The sequence below is a fragment of the Chenopodium quinoa genome, unplaced genomic scaffold, assembly GCF_001683475.1.
Source record: "Chenopodium quinoa cultivar QQ74 unplaced genomic scaffold, ASM168347v1, whole genome shotgun sequence".
NCBI lineage: Eukaryota > Viridiplantae > Streptophyta > Magnoliopsida > Caryophyllales > Amaranthaceae > Chenopodium > Chenopodium quinoa.
This window is the reverse complement of record NW_018744093.1, coordinates 1,110,870-1,119,193: the sequence shown is the minus strand read 5'-3', so window position 1 is coordinate 1,119,193 and position 8,324 is coordinate 1,110,870. Positions and strand designations below refer to the sequence as shown.

At 39.4% G+C, this 8,324-nt stretch overlaps 1 long non-coding RNA gene across 1 annotated transcript; it reads left to right on the top strand.

Moving 5' to 3' along the window:
* The first annotated feature begins 5,745 nt into the window (after window positions 1–5,745).
* LOC110692117 lies at window positions 5,746–7,858 on the top strand. Its single transcript, XR_002505391.1, has 3 exons — window positions 5,746–6,269; window positions 6,572–6,749; window positions 7,447–7,858. It is a non-coding gene; the product is annotated as an uncharacterized LOC110692117 (long non-coding RNA).
* Window positions 7,859–8,324: the final 466 nt, after the last annotated feature.

Genomic DNA, 8,324 nt, shown 5'->3' with positions numbered 1-8,324 from the left:
GAAAAGGCACGCAAATCGAGGCAACAATACCCAAGCGCCACCAAGGCTAGTCGGGCTGCCCTCGCAGCCCACATGTGGCTACCTTAGGTGCACACAGGGGTGTTGTGCCTTGAGGCGATGTTGCTGTGTGGTGAGGGGTTGTTGTGCGCTGATGTTATGTGCGTGGCCATAGGCTACTAAAGGTGCTTGTGCGTGCTGCTGGGCAGCGAGGCAGCAAGCCCCAGCCAACCAGCCACTTGCTGCCAGCGCCAGTGAGCAGCTAGCATGCTTAGCGTACTGCTGGTGCTAGCTAGCGTGGCGTGCTACGCTGGGCGAGCATGTTAGCACCCAGCAACATCTGACGCAACACAAGGGCTGCCTAGCAACCATAGTGCGCAGCCCACGAGTTTTAGGGGTGGGCTTTTTGCTTAATCTTGGGCTATCGCTTTGCAAATTTTACCGTTTTTAATTTATTTAATTATTTTAACAAGGTTAGACCTCGGTTTTTCCGGCTCTTTTAAGATTTTAATTTTGACAAAATTTGGGTTAACCGGCTTGATTAATTGCATTAATTAAGTTGGATGCGAAATTTAGTGGGAGCTTCGTTAATTGCATGAAATAATTGCGTCTTAATCACATAGAATGTTAAACAACTTTGACTAGTTTTAATTAGGGGTGTTAATTGGATTAACCACCTAAGTTAGTTACTAGTTCGCACGCGTTATGCTTTGTTACTTGTTTTTCGTTGTAAAATGCATGGGCCATTCACAAATAGTGAATAGATGAATGGAAAACATATTGTTTCACAGGTTTCGTGAAAATGGCAACTAGTGGGGCCCGATTAGGATAGTAAATACGGACTACGATCCGTTATGTATTTTTGTAAATCTAAATACGGTCTGTGTACCGTTGAGTATTTTTGTACCTTAATATTTAGATTAATCCTAGTCGTAGTAGCTAGTAATTTCGTTTTGGCGAAGATGTCTCAAGACGGCGCTTCTATGAAGACGAGCTAAGATGAAGACCCTTGAAGATTTGAAGATTACAAGGGGTCATGCTAGTTGCCAAATGCATCTTATTTCATATTTTCTATATATAATTGTACTTATATATGTGAAGGATATGTTAGATGCATGTTTAGGATTTGAAATGCTGCGATGATTAATTAAGTTCACTTAAATCAACCAACATAGAAACCTAGGTCCCTAAAATAATGAGCTAAAATATGCCATTCCAAGAACAACACTTACCGAACTAATGCGCGTATGTGATGGGCTATGCTAAAGCGAGACATCACTACTTCCCTAGGAACGTAAGGTATACTAGGTATACAAGTTGTCTTAGTTAAGCTCAACGATATCGGTAAGGAGTCCTTAGATGTTGTGGTAATGGAGACAAAATGTCAAGGAAGCATTAGATTCGACATTTTATCGAACCAAGAGTAGCTTGGAGCTATTAATAATTATATTGCTTACCCTAAAATATTAAGTGTTAAGACAAGCCAAACCATGGTTAATCACTTTTTGATTTTTGGGATCTTGGAATCGTTTTATTCTCGCCTAAAAGGGACTAACGTTAATGCGTGGATAAAATGCTCAATAAGATTGAAAATTTGCATGAACGCTTTAAATTTCAAACTTATTGGTTTATGAATGGTTTTTCATTTCAAATTCTTTCAATTGTAGAAACATGTCTGCAAGTAATTCAAACAACAACTCTATGTGCCCGGAACTCCCCGACAAGTTGGCTTTTAGCCTTAACTTGGCCAACTTCAAGGAGTGGGAGGAGGAACTCAGGAAAACTCTTCGGAATTGTTCCTTGGAGTACACTCTTGACACTCCCATTCTAAGCTTCTTCTCTAAGGGAATCATGAGCGATGAGGCCATGAGAAATGGTCTTCCGATTGCAAGAAAGTCACACATCTAATGGCTAATTCCATCCCGGATGATTGGAAGGAAAAGCTCTCCTTCTATTTTCCGGAAATTTTCCTCAAATCATTAAAGGATGTTATCAATATAAGAGTCACCAAGAGTGATAATTGAAACTATGATGGACTCGTGTTTTATTTGATTAGGTCACTCTCAAACATGAAGATAAAGCCACCGGATGTGGGTTGTCTTTCTAAGGAAAGGCGCCGGCTTTGGTCAAGGGTCTACAATACCAAATTGAGACCCGGGATGCCCCTCCGACCTCATGTGCTTGGAATGACTAGGCTCTTCAAACACTTGCAGCTTCTCGGAATCTCATCACTCCACTCGGGCTATGATGCACTTAGAGTACATATAGCTGCGGGAAAGGAGACACGCTCTTTAAAGGAGGTGGTGCAACTACTTAGCCGAGCCACCGCCTATGGAGTGACTGAGAGGCCCTTGAGAGCAAAGAGGAGGGAGTTCAAGAACAAGGCAAAGATGCGGTGCTTCTATTGTGGTGAGCAAGGCCACTACAAGAGGGAATGCAAGCTCTTCCGAAAGGAGGAGGAGGAGAGGAATGTGGCATCTACCTCAGGTATCTTCATTAACACTTGTGTTTAAAGCTATTCATAGGTATTGGATACTATGTATAACTCACTTTATGTTTCCTTTTCAGGAACCAAGTGAGAGGGCATCACAAGTGAGGGTATTGGATACCATGTGCATCAACAAGCGGACGACAAAGATGGTCTTTTGATCGTGCTTGTAGGCACATTTATTTTGTCTATGATTTGTAATTAAACAATGGATGTTTTCTTATGCTTTTGAACATACTTTTGATCTATGGTGTTGGACACCAAGTTATTTTGATCACAAGACTTAATCAATGGTTGGTTTGTTAAAATGTCTAATTTATATGTTCTATAAAATTGCATATGTTTAGACAAATTTATGATACCGCCAAAAGGGCTAAGACCATCGAGTCGAATCAAACCTACTTGTGGCATTGTCGTCTTGGCCACATTAACGTCAAACACATCAAGAAACTTCTTCAAGAAGGTGTTCTTGACTCATTCTACTCGGAGTCGTTTGAGAATTGCGAAGGATGTCTATTAGGAAAGATGATAAAGCAGCCATTCTCCAAGTTCGGAGAAAGGGCAAGTGACTTATTGGGTCTAATACATACGGACGTATGTGGACCAATGAGTACACCCACAAGGCAAGGTTATCGATATTTCATTACCTTCATGGACGACTATAGTAGATATGGTTATGTCTACCTTATGTCGAATAATTCTGAATCTTTTGAAAAATTCAAAGAATTTCAGAGTCAAGTTGAAAATCAACTTGGCAAGAAAATAAAAGCACTTCGATCGGATCGAGGTGGCGAGTATTTGAGCCATGAATTCGACGATCACTTGAAAGAAAATGGTATTCTTTCAGAGTTGACACCTCCCGGAACTCCATAATGGAACGGAGTATCCGAACGGAGGAATCGAACCTTGTTAGACATGGTTCGATCAATGATGGGTCTTAGTGAACTTCCTATCTTTTTTTTGGGGACACGCACTTCTAACTGCGGCACTAACACTGAACCGTGCTCCGTCAAAAGCCGTCGAAAAGACTCCATATGAATTATGGACGAAGAAACCTTCGAGGTTGTCTTTTCTTAAGATTTGGGGTTGCGAAGGATATGTCAAGAGATTAATTTCTGACAAACTTCACCCAAAATCAGACAAGTGTTTCTTTGTGGGCTACCCAAAAGAAACCAAAGGGTATTACTTCTATGATAAATCCGAGAAGGAACACCTTTCCAAAATGACAAGTGGGAGGAAGATCGAACTCGACGAAGTTCGAGAGGTAGAGCAACAAAGTCAACATGACAAAGCTGACAATCAAACTGCTTTAGAAGTAGTTATTGACATTGGTCAGAGTCAAACCGACAATGTAAATGCTCAACCTATTACCCTACGTAGGTCGCAACGACCAAGATCTCAACCAGACAGATACCTTGGTATTGTCTTAATCGAAGATCAAGACATCCTAGTTATGGATGGAGATGAGTCAGCGACATACAAATAAGCTATGACGAGCCCCAACTCTGCTAAATGGAAAGTGGCCATGAAATCCGAGATGGACTCCATGTCTGAAAATCAAGTCTGGGACTTGGTTAATTTTCCCGAAGGTTATACACCTATCGGTTGCAAATGGATTTTCAAATTGAAAACAGACAACGATGGAAATGTATCTATATACAAAGCTAGACTGGTGGCAAAAGGTTACATGCAAATTCACGAAGTTGATTATGATGAAACCTTTTCACCTGTTGCAATGCTTAAGGCCGTTCGGATAATCCTAGCGATTGCTGCATATTACGATTACGAAATATGGAAAATGGATGTCAAAACCGCCTTACTTAATGGGATTTTGGAAGAAATTGTGTATATGACACAGCCGGAAGGTTTTTTTGATCCAAGCAATGTTGGGAAAGTATGCAAGCTTAAGAAGTCCATTTATGGACTAAAGCAAGCAGGCAGAAGTTGGAATCTGCGATTCGATGAAGCCATTAGTAAGTTTGGTTTTATCAAGAATCCAGACGAGTCTTGTGTCTACAAGAAGGTCATTGGGAGTGACATCGCATTCCTAGTCTTATATGTCGATGAAATATTACTCATTGGAAACAACACTAAATTGTTAGAGTCTGTAAAGGGCTGGCTGGGAAGTGCTTTTCAATGAAGGACTTAGGAGAGGCATAGTACATATTGGGCATCAAGATCTACAAGGATAGATCTAAGAGAATGATTAGATTGAGCCAAAGTACTTACATAGATAAGGTACTGGCACGATTCAACATGGAAGGGGCCAAGAGAGGGCACCTACCCATGTCCCATGGCATAACTCTCAGCAAGAAACAGTGTCCTCAAACACCTGATGAGCGAGAGAGAATGAGTCATATTCCATATGCTTCGCTTATTGGATCGATCATATATTCCATGATATGTACTAGGCTGGATGTATCGTATGCCTTGAGTGCTACGAGCCGATACCAATCAGACCCAGGAGAGGAGCATTAGACTGCGGCCAAGAATATTCTAAAGTACCTAAAGAGGAACAAGGATAAATTCCTAGTCTATGGTGGCTGTAATGAGTTGGTTGTTGAAGGTTATACTGATGCGAGCTTCCAGATTGACATAGACGACTCCAAGTCGCAGTCGGGGTACATATTCTACCTCAATGGAGGAACGTTTAATTAGAAGAGTGATAAGCAGAGCACCACTGCAGATTCTACAACTAAAGCCGAGTACTTGGCAGCTTCGGAAGCAGCTAAGGAGGCAATTTAGATTTAAAAGTTCATTGGTGAACTTGATGTTGTACCCTCAATCAAGGGTCCAATAGACCTTTATTGTGATAACAATGGAGCTATTACTCAGGCCAGGGAGCCAAGGGAACACCAGAAGGTTAAACATGTCAAGCGGCGATTTCACATGATAAGGGAATGGAAATCCGAAGGTGAAATCAGAATTTGTAAGATTGGAACGGACGACAATGTAGCCGATCCTCTGACTAAACCTTCGTCTCAAGTGAAGCACAACAAGCACATTGAGGCAATGGGAATCAAGCACATTGGAGATTGGCTTTGATTTCCCTGTATAGATGTTTTAATTAAACTCGATGTCTTAATGTAAAACACTATGTTGAACCATTCAATTTGGAGCAATTAAATTTTCTGCAAATTTATGATTACTCCATATCCATTCAATTGTGGTTTAGAATTAAATAATGAGTCCATTCAAAGCAGGGTATCAAGACCATGTCTTGGATAAAGAAACACTTGCACTAGTACAAAATTGGGCTTAAGTAACACCCTTTGGTAACACTTTAAAAAATTCATGATTGTTTGATTTTTAGGTAACACTTTTGTAACATTGTAGTATTAGGTAACATTTTTAGCAGCACTTTAATATAATGTAACACTTTGATATATTTGGTAGCACTTTGTTGTAACACTTAATTTGATATAATCAATTTTTTTTTTCAATCCAATATTTTTTTATAGAAAAAAAAAAAAAATACACCCTTCGTCTTGTCAAAAGATCGACCCTCATAACCTCACTGTTGGCTGTCTCCCAACTTGCTTCCTCCCCCAAGATTTCCTCGGCTTCCACCGCTGCCCCCATCTCGCTCCCGCTGCTCCACTGTAGCCCGGCCCCCGTCCATTGCAGCCTCCCTCCACCGCAACTCGTGCTCCAACTTGAAGACGTACCCAACAGTCTCGTGCTCCAAGTTAAAGGGACAATGATTGCCACCCCAAAGACAGCGGTTGCCACCTCCTTGCCTCTATCCTCGCACGGCGGCTTTCACCTTAAAGTTAGGGTTGGGGTTAGTTCTGTTTCTTCTCCCTTCCATTATTAACAAAAATTTGAGTAGCTAAAATTAGGGTTTCAATTCCCTTTCTCTGATCTTGTTGATGATTTCTTAATTTGATGTTGAATTCGCCTATTAACATATTTAATTTCGCTATTTTCATTCTAAATTTTGCATGCATCTGAATTGGTTGAAGTAATTAGATGAGTTTGGGATTTTAGTTTTTTTGTTTTTCAGCTGAATTTGTTTTGCCTTGTAACTTGATCTTTTGTTAACTAATCTGACAAATTTTAATTTAATTATTTTCTCCTGATAAGCTTGTCGAGAATCCAAATAATTGCGGGCGAAAGAGATGCAGAAATCCACAGAAATGGAAGTTATAATTGGAGATTTGGTGTTTCATATACAAAATACTGCTGCGTGCTATTCCTGCTACTGCCCAAACCACCACTCCGTGCATCAGTTGTCACATTTTCTAGGCTTTAATTTTGTGGGGTAAAGATGATTATTGGCCAATTTTCTGCAATTTACCCTTTTTTCTAGATTTTGCTTGATTTTTGAGATTTTATGTGTTTGATTAGTTTAACGTTCACTTCAATCTGAAAACTCAGTTATACTCTGTTTATCTCTCTTTCTCATGGCTGCATAATCAGTTACTTATAGTTAAGCTCTCAATTGTTAGGTTACATGACTAATTTAAGCAATTGACAAGTGGATGATAATGCCAATATGGAACCTACAGGTGGTATGACAAAGAGGTGAATTAGGAGTTATATTGAAGGAGAATTAGTCCTATCATGTAATCAATATATTGATTTATATTATGAATTAGTGGCTATGTATTTTAACTAGAAACTACGATATCGTTTGAGTTATAGTGGCCATGGTCCTTGGATGTTAACTTTTATAAATTGCTCTTTTATTCATCATATCAATCTGTTTGGTCCTTGGATGTACTTATTTTAGGCAATAGTTTTGTATTAGTTTAAAGATCTTGTCGTTCTGTTCTTCTGCACCATAGAGCTGTTCCTCTTGGGCTATTCTTTAAATCAAATCTAGTTTTGCCAAAGTAAGAATACTTTGTGGAAATGAGTTAGTTCACACGAAGTCTGATTCAATTAAGGTATCTTAGGGATTATTTTTGTTGATCATATACAATGTGTTTGAGTTTGTTTTCTTTTCGTCCATGCAGTGCGGTCACTCAAGATTATAGTGAGGGTTTGTATGGTTTTGATGACTGCTGCCGGAAAAGGTACTTGTTAAAAATTGTAACTTGGGATCAGTCACTGCATCCAACAGCTCCAAAGCATGCCATGAGAAACAACGAAGGGATCATCTAAATGAAAGGCATGTACAGTTTTAATATATGAGGGATTTTGATCTCATTTTGCCTTTTTTTTTCTCAATGTACTTATTACCATTTTGTTGGTAGGTTCCTTGAGTTAAGTGAAACATTGATGTCTGGAACAACACCCAAGTTTGACAAAGCCGCTATACTAACTGATGCTATTCGGCAAGTAAAGCTGTTACATGAAGAAACTTGTAACTTAACCAGCGAAAATGGCGAATTATAAGAAAAGATAAATGAATTGAAGGTTCTGACTCTTTTATATTTGCTTTGATCTGTAAGCTTTGAACAAATTGAGGATTATACATCAACCTGCTAGCCAATAATCTCACAAATCAGCCCTAATACCAAATAATACTTCGTATATTTTTTGATTCCTTAATCTCTTACTGGTAGTTCTCTTTATCAAGGATGGTGGTGTCTAAACTATCTGCACTTTGTACTAATGCAGGCAAAGAAGAAAGCCCTTTGCGCTGAAAAGCATAGGTTAGTGTCAGAGAAAGAGAAGTTAGAGCAGAGAATTAACTTTGTAGGTTCTTGTCCTAGCTTACATTTCCATCCTACTTCAGTTCCAACTTCATACGTTATCCCTTGTCAAGCAGTTGGTGGCAAACTGATGCCCCTGCTTATTGTGCAGATTAATTGAAGACAAAGATACTCGTAAAAACTATACTAAACACACCAAAAAAAACAAAGAGAGAGAAAAGAAAGATACCTAATCA